The 11193-nt window shown below is 42.6% G+C and overlaps 1 protein-coding gene across 1 annotated transcript in view; it reads right to left on the reverse strand.

The window, feature by feature from the left end:
• The window catches only part of LOC143989634 (uncharacterized), a 566499-nt gene that overhangs the window by 523747 nt on the left and 31559 nt on the right, over positions 1-11193 (reverse strand). The gene's annotated exons all lie outside the window — the stretch shown is intronic.

Genomic DNA, 11193 nt, shown 5'->3' on the forward strand with positions numbered 1-11193 from the left:
AGCAACCATAGTGTAGTATGTATTTAAAATTCACTACTTTATTAAAAGGTTAAAATTATTCACAAATGAAATGGGGTAAATAGGCAGTATTAGCAGCAAGACAATTCAAATCCACCGCTCTGGTGGGAGCGTCACTTCCGGTCTCCGTATCCTACGCGTTACGTCACTTCCGTCACTTCCGGTGACTTCAACTGGGATAGAGGAGCATAGATCAGGAAGTGCAGATAAAGGAGGACTGGGCGGGGACGAACCGCCCCACAATCGAATCGCCCCTTACTGGAGCGTCAGCAGGATGTGCATGTTTGAAAACACACCAGGCATTATACATAATCATTGGTTACTTATTCGCTATACATACAACAGTGGTGGGAGGCTGTGGCATATTATGATGTAATGAATGTGCCAAACCACACTATATTACAACAAATCTGTTAACCATAACCATTATCTCTGGGGGCAAAATATAAGTGTCTCCTATTAGTATATATATTTTTTAAATTTTTTATTGTAATGCAAACGTCACTTCCGAGATCCATGATATAGATCCTAAGTACAAGAAGCAATAAGAAATTAAAATTAAATTTAAAAAAAAAATCTTTTTTCCCCTCTTTTATAAACATTTATATATATATATATATATATATATATATATATATATATATATATATATATATATATATATATATATATATATATATATATATATATATATTTATATGTATATATATATATATACACATATAAATATAAATATGTATATATATATATTTTTATATATATATATTTTTTTTTATATTCTATTTGATTGTAATTTTAATGATTTTACCATACAAGTAGCGTAACTAATATTTATTATTATAATAAAATTGTTTGGTCGTTTTCTCTCTGTAGAATTAATTTTCTTTCCCCTCTTCCAGTCTGTGGTCAGACTACATGTTATGGAGACTAATATACTAATACGGCCGGTAGATAACCAAATAAATGGCCGCCTCAATGAGAGGAGACAAGTATACATTGTTTAGCTGCATAACCTCCAATAAAATGGCTGCCGCCATAATAGGAGACACTTATATTTCGCTCCCCGAGATAATGGTTATGGTTAACAGATTTGTTGTAATATAGTGTGGTTTGGCACACTCATCACATCATAATATGCCACAGCCTCCCACCGCTGTTGTCTGTATAGCGAATAAGTAACCAATGATTATGTATAATGCCTGGTGTGTTTTCAAACATGCACATCCTGCTGACGCTCCAGTAAGGGGCGTCAGCATTCGATTGTGGGGCGGTTCGTCCCCGCCCAGTCCTCCTTTATCTGCACTTCCTGCTCTATGCTCCTCTATCCCAGTTGAAGTCACCGGAAGTGATGTAACGCGTAGGATACGGAGACTGGAAGTGACGCTCGCACCAGAGCGGTGGATTTGAATTGTCTTGCTGCTAATACTGCCTATTTACCCCATTTCATTTGTGAATAATTTTAACCTTTTAATAAAGTAGTGAATTTTAAATACATACTACACTATGGTTGCTCTTATACTTATTCTCTGAGCTATATTGGAACATCTTGCTGGAGTATATTTTAACGGAGATCTGAGAGTGACCCCCTGAGGCCCCCCATTCCACCCCCTTTCCTGGGACTCCAGGTATATCTAAGAGGAGGCTGCATATACGCTATATTTTATATAGCGGGAAGGTAATTACCCAGTGTGCACACTCATGCGTGGAATCACTTATGTGGAGGAAGAACCTCTGAGCATAGAATCACTTTAGATGTTTATGTGACATCATCATGGGACTGTGTTCTCGTCATTAACAGCTGGATATAGTCCAATTGTTTTGCTATTTTTTGCACTCAGCACTTTCTGTTTATAGAGTTTTGATCTATAGTTCGATTATTATATGTTTTTTTATTTATACTCTGTGTTACACTAAGCACTTTGCTTGCATTTTTTTGCACTTTATTTTTGCATTTTTTGCATTTTTGCACTCTATCATTGTCACTACAGTGGTGTGAAAAAGTGTTTGCCCCCTTCCTCATTTCCTGTTCCTTTGCATGTTTGTCACACTTAAGTGTTTCGGAACATCAAACCAATTTAAACAATAATCAAGGACAACACAAGTAAACACAAAATGCAATTTGTAAATGAAGGTGTTTATTATTAAAGGTGAAAAAAAATCCAAACCATCATGGCCCTGTGTGAAAAAGTGATTGCCCCCTTGTTAAAACATACTATAACTGTGGTTGTCCACACCTGAGTTCAATTTCTCTAGCCACACCCAGGCCTGATTATTGCCACACCTGTTCACAATCAAGGCATCACTTAAATAGGAGCTGCTTGACACAGTAAGGTCCACCAGAAGATCCTTAAAAGCTACACATCATGCCGAGACCCAAAGAAATTCAGGAACAATTGAGAAAGAAAGTAATTGAGATCTATCAGTCTGGAAAGGGTTATAAAGCCATTTCCAAAGCTTTGGGAATCCAGCGAACCACAGTGAGAGCCATTATCCACAAATGGCGAAGACATGGAACAGTGGTGAACCTTCCCAGGAGTGGCCGGCCGCCCAAAATTACCCCAAGAGCGCAGCGACGACTCATCCAAGAGGTCACAAAAGACCCCACAACAACGTCCAAGGAACTGCAGGCCTCACTTGCCTCAGTTAAGGTCAGCGTTCATGCCTCCACCATCAGGAAAAGACTGGGCAAAAATGGCCTGCATGGCAGAGTTCCAAGGAGAAAACCACTGCTGAGCAAAAAGAACATCAAAGCTCGTCTCAATTTCTCCACAACACATCTTGATGATCCCCAAGACTTTTGGGACAACATTCTGTGGACCGATGAGACAAAAGTGGAACTCTTTGGAAGGTGTGTGTCCAAGTATATCTGGCGTAGAAGGAACACTGCATTTCATAAAAAGAACATTATACCAACAGTAAAATATGGTGGTGGTAGTGTGATGGTCTGGGGCTGTTTTGCTGCTTCAGGACCTGGAAGACTTGCCGTGATAAAAGGAACTATGAATTCTGCTGTCTACCAAGAGATCCTGAAGGAGAATGTCCGACCATCTGTTCGTGTACTCAAGCTGAAACGAACTTGGGTTCTGCAGCAGGACAATGATCCTAAACACACCAGCAAGTCCACCACCGAATGGCTGAAGAAAAACAAAATGAAGACTTTGGAGTGGCCTAGCCAAAGTCCTGACCTGAATCCTATTGAGATGTTGTGGTATGACCTTAAAAAGGCCATTCATGCTCGAAAACCCTCTAATGTAACTGAATTAGGACAATTCTGCAAAGATGAGTGGGCCAAAATTCCTCCAGGACGCTGTAAAAGCCTCATTGCACGTTATCGCAAACGCTTGGTTGCAGTTGTTGCTGCTAAGGGTGGCCCAACCAGTTATTAGGTTTAGGGGGCAATCACTTTTTCACACAGGGCCATGATGGTTTGGATTTTTTTTCACCTTTAATAATAAACACCTTCATTTACAAATTGCATTTTGTGTTTACTTGTGTTGTCCTTGACTATTGTTTAAATTGGTTTGAAGTTCCGAAACACTTAAGTGTGACAAACATGCAAAGGAACAGGAAATGAGGAAGGGGGCAAACACTTTTTCACACCACTGTAGTTTGCGCTTACTTAGTAACTGTTTATATTCCAGTCACTTTGGTTTTGCTATGATGCACTCAGCACTTTTTGTCGTAGAAGTCTGATTTATAGTTAGACGACTGTATGTGGTTTTATATGTACTATTGCACTTAGCACTATTATTATATCATAGAGATATATGTTGCACTCTGTATTGTGACAGTTATCATTGTGTACACACTGTTGCAGGCACTTTTGATAGAATAATTTCTACATCAGGATAAGAGTTCTCCTTTACCATACTAGTTTGAATACATACCATCTGAAAAATTTGCTCTCTAACATTTTCTTGTAAGGTCCCATTTTTCTGGAAGCGCAGCACCACCATTTTTTCTTTTAGTCTATATACATGAGCTGGTGTCTCATGAAAGTGTCTGCGGCATCCACTAAATAAGAGCATTCCTCACTAATCCCATTTAAGAGCAGGAGCCCATTGAATATTTACATCACTTGGCTTACCTTTATATCCGGCTGAGGTTTCATACCATTGTGGGAATATTTGCATTTGTGGGCTGGTCATCTGGTAAGGAGCCCCTTCATGTGGTGTTGGTGCACTTGGATTCGTTATAATTTACATATCACTGGGTGTTTTTCATTCCTTACATTTATACTCTATTCACACTGTAAGTGCATCTATGTGGTGTTTTATTTGTTTAATTTTTTTGACAATATTACGCTATGGCACATTACATTTTTCTTCTGGGTTAAATACATTTGTGGAGCCAAGTTTATCCAGGACTCTGGGCTTGCCAGGACTTCATTATTGTTCCATCCTTTTACATCTCAAGACCCTGGTTGGGTTAAAGCTCCCTGCACGTTTGGCTTACATTTTGGTAAGCATGAACCCCTTAAGGTGGTGGTGCACCCTGTTGTGAAAATTAACTGGTGGTTCTTCTTGTTTGGAAGCTTTTATAATAACAATTATCATTGTGGACTCTATTTAGCACAATTCACTTTTTGCTTTATTTGCACTACGTTTATATTGATTAATTAGGTTTATCAATTTATTTATTTATGTACTCAGTTTTATCACTGTGGATTTTATTTAGCACGACGCACTTTTATTTGCATAACGTTTATATTGATTGATTAGGTTTATCAATTTATTTATTCTGTGTATTCAGTTTCGTAATATTACTATTTTGGTGTAACACATATGGTTTTTATAAATTTTTAGTGCAGCTTCTCCCCGGTATAAGTTTTTGTGTATATCCCACAATAAGCTGCTGCTCACTGTTTAATTTACAATTTTTTCCCCTGTTAATATATTCAACAACTCCTTTTACACATTTGCAGATTGACTTTACACACATGCCCAAACTAGGCAAAAGACAGGAATATCTTTTGGTAATTGCGGACATGTTCTCAAGATGGGCTGAAATTTTTGTAATCATAAAACAAGATGCACAAACAGTGGTGAGGATTTTCGTTCAAGAAATTATTCCTCAATGGGGATGCCCACTTCAAATAAACTCAGACAATGGACCTGCATTTTATCAAGGGTCTGCCAGGACTTGGAAAAAACTCTCAAGATAGAATGGAAGTTTCACATTCCCTACCACCACCAGAGCTCAGGGATAGTAGAAAGAATGAACAGAACAATAAAAGAAAAAATAAAGGCCACAAGAGGAACCTTTGCCAATTGGAAGAAGGTTCTCCCAGCAGTCCTGGCAGAAATAAGAATGACCCCTTCCAAGACAACAGGGTATTCTCCTTTTGAAGTCTTGATGGGTCGACCTTTCCCCACCCCATGGGCCAGAGCATCTTTAACCACTTGAGACCCACGCTATAGCCGAATGACGGCTACAGCGCGGACCTCCTTTGCCGGGACTATGTCTATTGACGTCGTCCTGTGCACGAGCGGCCTGCGCGCCCCTGAGGGGCGCGCGCGGCGCGCTCTGTGATCGGCGAGTCTATGAGACTCGCCCGATCACCGATCCGAGCAAGGGGTCGATCCTGACCCCTTATCACGTGATCAGCTGTCAGCCAATGACAGCTGATCATGTGATACAACGAAGCTGGTAATCGGCTATTATTCCTCCTCGCGCTGTCAGTAAAAGAGCCGATCACCGGCGGCCGTGATCGGGACATCAATCCCAATCACGGCCAGCCCTGCCAGTGCCCACCTGCCCCCTGCCAGTGCCACCTCAATAAAAAATAAGTGCCACCCAGCAGTGCCCACAGTGCCACCCAGCAGTGCCCACAGTGCCACCCAGCAGTGCCCACAATCTGCCTCAACAAAGGTGCTGCACCCCAGTGCCACATATCCGTGCCAATCAGTGTCATCTACCAGTGCCCATCAGTGCCGCCCATCAGTGCCCAGCAGTGCCACCTATCAGAGCCACCTATCAGTGCCACCTATCAGTCCCATCTATCAGTGGTACCTATCAGTGCCACCCATCCGTGCCATCTTATCTGTGCCCATCGGTGCCGCCTTATCTGTGCCCATCGGTGCCGCCTTATCTGTGCCTATTAGTGCCGCCTTAACTATGCCTATCAGTGCCCACCAGTGCAGCCTATCAGTGCCCACCAACGCAGCCTATCAGTGCCCACCAGTGCAGCCTATCAGTGCACTTCAATGAAGGAGAAAAATGACCTGCTTGCAAAATTTTATAACAAACTATTAAACATGATTTTTTTTTTGCATCTTTTTTTGCATCTTTTTTTGTTTGTTTAGCAAAAAATAAAACTCCCAGCTGTAATTAAATACCACCAAAAGAAAGCTCTATTTGTGGGGAAAAAATGATAAAAATTTCATTTGGGTACAGTGTTGTATGACCGCGCAATTGTCATTCAAAGTGCATCAGCGCTAAAAGCTGAAAATTGGTCTGGGCAGGAGGGGGGTTTAAGTGCCCTGTAAGCAAGTGGTTAATGATAAAAAAGGGAGATTTAGACTTAATACAGGAAAAATATGTAAAGAAATTGGTTGAAACCTTGGATACAGTTGAGAGAAATGTTGCTCGCACCTCTCTTTTTTTTCTTCACAGGAAGCTACTCACCCCTTCAAGGTGGGAGACACAGTGGTGGTCCAACAGCTGAACAGAAGTAAGAAGCAAGGGTATCCCTTTGGACCTCCTACCACAGTGATTGCAGTGACCAGAACAGCCATCCTAGTGGAAAATTGCCAGTCCTGGATCCACGCCAACTGAGTGAAAAAGGTTGCACAAAGCCCCAAGAGCAGGAAGGAGATCTTGCATACAGGAGGCCCTCAAGCAGAAGTCCAAGCAGACAAAGGAGGAGTTCCTGGGAAAGCAGGTCTGGCCAGAGAAGATAACCTCACTTATTTCACCACAGACTTCTGGCAAGGCATTCTGCCTACTGATGCTGGTCTCTCTGACAGTGTTCCTACTCATCTGAATCATCACTAACTGTATCTTTCACCCTGAAGATTTGGGTGCAATTTAAAGTATCTATGGTAACACACACACACACACACACACACACACACACACACACACACACACACACACACACACACACACACACACACACACACGAGAACATTACAGTGACACAAGCTGAAGAACCAAAAGAGAGATTGGAGATAGTTTTACTGATAAGATCCTTTTGCTAAAATTTAAGTATGCTTAAAACTGAGGGTATGAAAAATGTTGTATATGTAGCAAACCACATCCCATCTATGCCACAATCTCAAAGAAGTATTAAAACACAACATAGAATGTAGAGATCATCTTATATGATCTAAGAGGGGATTGAATCAATATTTAGCTTAACTGCTTCCATTTTAAAATAATCCGTTTCCATTTTGTTTCTCTCTAACATCCACTTCACGAATAGATATGCTGAAGTATTGCTAGTCTAGTTTTGTTTCTCATAATATAGTTTCTATTTACTTGAAATCATGTGACATTTTACAAATGAGAAAAAAACACTGAGTTTCACATTTGTCATAAACCCTTCTCTGTATATGATTGGATAATTTCTATGACACGTTCAAAGGGCGGTACTTTCTGAAAGCCCCTTTAAATATTCACACCAAAGAATAAAGATTTAGTTTTTCTCAGAGAGCCTTTGTTGTCTTGTGTCATTGTCTCAATGGGCTAATCTCATAGGCCTGTGGGGATTGAAAGTCACACCTTAAACAGAGAGAGGGTTAACTTACCCCTAGACTATCTACATTCCTATCAGTATGGTTCAGGAGGGGGGCGCTCTCTTGTTCCCCCTCTTTTCCTGCAACCTGCCAGGCTGCATGCTCGGATAAGGGTCTGGTATGGATTTTTAGGGGGACCCCTACGCCATTTTTTTTTATTTGGTGCAGGGTTCCCCTTAATATCCATACCAGAACTGAAGGGCCTGGTATGCAATTTATTTATTGTATTTATTAAATAAAAAATGGCTGCTTACATTGTAGTAGCAGAAAAATGGCCAAACATGAAGTCCATCTGCGTTCCACACCACTTCCACCTTACTTCCGGTGTACGATCTCTATTTCCAGTCCGCAGTAATGACTTCCGGTTCGCAACCGGAAGTAGTGACAGTGAACCGGAAGTCGTTACTGTGGACCGGGAGTAGAGATCGTACACCGGAAGTAACGTATGACGTGGCGCGGAACACCGATGTACTTCATGTTTGGGCATTCTTCTGCTACTACAATGTAAGCAGCCATTTTTTATTTAATAAATCAGTTTGTTTGTTTGGTAATGCACTATTGGAGGCTCATTCAGTGGGAATTTTGTCGTAAAGAATGTATGCAATCTCAATTCACCTGAACGACAGCACTGAATCTTGTGCGCACTTTTTTGCACTTTATATTTTGGCTTGCACTTTATTGACTGATTTGCACTTTTTACAGTGGACTGCAGTGGATACACTCTATAGTATTCAGGCCTAATTGGTCATTGCACATTTATATTTGTTATATGTGGCATATAATACTTTGTTCTTTGTTTAAAGGTTAATCACACTCACATCATTGTCATGGTATTTTTATCACTTAGGTTATGCGCACAATTATTATTGTTCAATACATGTTTTAAGGACACGCCCCCTTAACCACTTACTGACCACCCGCTGTCATATGACATCCTTGACTTTGTGTAGGTATATCTAAATGATGGGTGCAGCTACAGGCATCATTCAGATATTGTTTTTTTCAGCCATCGATTCCCTACACCATAAGATGGTCAGCTGCTTGATCATTCTTATGTCTCCTCTCGCTGCCCTCTGCTGTTTCTACCGACTAACCACTACCATTGGTGAGTCTGAGACAGGGGCGGATCCAGAGTCTAGTCTCGGGAGGGGCACTTCTATAAAATATGTTTTTTTGGGGGCAATTTATATGGGAAATGGCTGGTATTGGCACTTCAATCATTACAGCACCAAGGCTGTTATGGTGTCAGGATGATTGAAGCGCATTATTTCTATTAATACATTGTAATATAAAATTAAATGGTTAAACTCACCATAATGCAGAATCAGTGGGAGCCCTGAGGGTGTCTTTCGCCATGTCGCCTGCCCCCATACGCGGATTGTCACTTGCCACGTCACTTGTCACCAAATGCGGATTGTTACTTGCCACGTCACCTGCCACACATTGCGGATTGCCACTTGCCACGTTACTTGTCACCAAATGGGGATTGTTACTTGCCATGTAGCCTGCCACACATTACGGATTGTCACTTGCCACGTCACCTGCCACACATTGCGGATTGTCACTTGCCACATAGCCTGCCACACATTGTGGATTGTCACTTGCCACGTCACCTGCCACACATTGCGGGTTGTCACTTGCCATGTCACCTGCCACACATTGCTGATTGTCACTTGCCACGTAGCCTGCCACACATTGCGGATTGTCACTTGCCACGTTGCCTGCCACACATTGCTGATTGTCACTTGCCACGTCGCCTGCCACACATTGCGGATTGTCACTTGCCACGTCGCCTGCCACACATTGCAGATTGCCACTTGCCACGTCCCCTGCCACACATTGCGGATTGCCACGTCACCCGCCACCAGATGCGGATTTCCACATAGCCTGCCACACATTGCGGATTGTCACTTGCCACGTAGACTGCCACACATTGCAGATTGTCACTTGCCACGTCACCTGCCACACATTGCTGATTGTCACTTGCCACGTCACCTGCCACACATTGCTGATTGTCACTTGCCACGTCGCCTGCCACACATTGCGGATTGTCACTTGCCACGTCGCCTGCCACACATTGCTGATTGTCACTTGCCACGTCGCCTGCCACACATTGCGGATTGTCACTTGCCACGTCACCTGCCACACATTGCGGATTTCCACGTAGCCTGCCACACATTGCGGATTGTCACCTACTGTGTCACTTTTCTGCTAAGGTGTTCTTTTGTTGAGTCCAGAGTGAAGATAGGCAGCAGAGAGATGATGTAATCTCTCTGCTGCACACAGCTTCCTGCACAGTGAGGGCGGAACTGGAGGGATGCAGAGCAGTAAGGGATGATGTCATCTCCCTGCTCCCCTGCCTGCTGGCTTCCTGATTGGCCAGCAGCCCTCCTAAGCCACTCAGCTGCCCCCCTCACCCGTCCACTCAGCGCAGCCAGTCACCAGTGGAACTGGCCGCTCTGGCACCCCCGGGAACCGGCCACGGGTACCTGCGGAACCGGCCGCGCTGGTACCCGCGGAACCGGCCACGCTGGCACCCGCGGAACCGGTCGCTCTGGCACCCGCTGGCCATATTCTCGGAGGGGGCAATTGCCCCGTTGCCCCCCCCTGGATCCGCCGCTGGTCTGAGAATGGATCCGCCGGCCCTGGTTGTTTACCATAGAGATTTCCAGTGGATGAGATTTCTATGATCGTTCAGCAGGCGGGAGCAATGTTATGACATCATGCGCGGCCTCTGCATTCAAACAAATGCCACTGCCTCGGCTGGGAAGCCAAGATCATTTTTATTTTATTTTATTTCAGCTGTCCCAGCCTAGAGGTGAGGTGCGGGGTCTTATTGATCCCATATCTCACTGTAAAGAGGACCGATCATGCCATATTCCTAATACAAGGGATGTTTACATTCCTTGTAATAGGAATAAAAGTGATCACATTTTTTATTTATTTTCTTAAAGTATCAAACTAAAAAATGTAAAGTAAAATTAACAATCATTTTTTTTTTTTAAAGTGCCCCTGTCACCTTGTGCTGGTACGCAGAAGCGAAAGCATAGGCAAGTCCCGCCCACATATGAAAACAGTGTTCAAACCACACATGTGAGGTATCGCTGCAAACATTAGAGTGAGAGCAATAATTCTAGCCCTAGACCTCCTCTGTAACTCTAAACAGGTAACCAGTAAAAAAAATGTAAAGCGTCGCCTATGGGGGCTTTTAAATATCGAAGTTTGGCGCCATTCCACGAGCGTGTGCAATTTGAAAGCGTGACATGTTAGGTGTCTATTTACTCAGTGTAACTCCATCTTTCACATTAGGCAAATGTAGGAGCAGATTCTAACCCTCATATTGTCTATATGTATATATCAAGAGAAATTTCCCTATTTAAACTAGGTAGATGTTAATATTACCACATAGAGATAAAACATTGATTCAGATATAATA

This window comes from Lithobates pipiens, unplaced genomic scaffold (genome assembly GCF_037356315.1).
Source record: "Lithobates pipiens isolate NorthernLeopardFrog02 unplaced genomic scaffold, aLitPip1_a1.2 Scaffold_18, whole genome shotgun sequence".
In the NCBI taxonomy this organism is placed as follows: Eukaryota; Metazoa; Chordata; class Amphibia; order Anura; family Ranidae; genus Lithobates; species Lithobates pipiens.